This window comes from Bison bison, unplaced genomic scaffold (genome assembly GCF_000754665.1).
Source record: "Bison bison bison isolate TAMUID 2011002044 unplaced genomic scaffold, Bison_UMD1.0 scf7180017864479, whole genome shotgun sequence".
NCBI classification, from domain to species: domain Eukaryota; kingdom Metazoa; phylum Chordata; class Mammalia; order Artiodactyla; family Bovidae; genus Bison; species Bison bison.
Window position 1 is genome coordinate 2,763,962 of NW_011495039.1, and position 927 is coordinate 2,764,888.

The 927-nt window shown below is 39.7% G+C and overlaps 1 protein-coding gene across 1 annotated transcript in view; it reads right to left on the reverse strand.

Moving 5' to 3' along the window:
* Window positions 1-927, reverse strand: part of DGKB (diacylglycerol kinase, beta 90kDa) — an 873,198-nt gene that overhangs the window by 495,084 nt on the left and 377,187 nt on the right. The window lies entirely within an intron of this gene.

Here is a 927-nt window from a genome sequence, read left to right on the forward strand (position 1 = left end):
TCCCACTGCTGGGCATACACACTGAGGAAACCAGAAGGGAAAGAGACACGTGTACCCCAATGTTCATCGCAGCACTGTTTATAATAGCCAGGACATGGAAGCAACCTAGATGTCCATCAGCAGATGAATGGATAAGAAAGCTGTGGTACATATACACAATGGAGTATTACTCAGCCATTAAAAAGAATACATTTGAATCAGTTCTAATGAGGTGGATGAAACTGGAGCCTATTATACAGAGTGAAGTAAGCCAGAAGGAAAAACAGAAATACAGTATACTAACGCATATATATGGAATTTAGAAAGATGGTAACAATAACCTGGTGTACGAGACAGCAAAAGAGACACTGATGTATAGAACAGTCTTATGGACTCTGTGGGAGAGGGAAAGGGTGGGAAGATTTGGGAGAGTGACATTGAAACATGTAGAATATCATGCAAGAAACGAGTTGCCAGTCCAGGTTCGATGCGCGATACTGGATGCTTGGGGTTGGAGCACTGGGACGACCCAGAGGGATGGTGTGGGGAGGGAGGAGGGAGGAGGGTTCAGGATGGGGAACACATGTATGCCTGTGGCAGATTCATTTTGATATTTGGCAAAACTAATACAATTATGTAAAGTTTAAAAATAAAATAAAATTAAAAAAAATAAATAAATAAAAAAAAAAAATAAAGAGTCTCTTGATGAAAGTGAAAGAGGAGAGTGAAAAAGTTGGCTTAAAACTCAACATTCAGAAAACTAAGATCATGGCATCCGGTCCCATCACTTCATGGCAAATAGATGGGAAAACAATGGAAACAGTGAAAAACTATCTTTTGGGGCTCCAAAATCACTGCAGATAGTTACTGCAGCCATGAAATTAAAAGATGCTTACTCCTTGGAAGAAAAGCCACGAGAAAACTAGATAGCATATTAAAAAGCAGAGA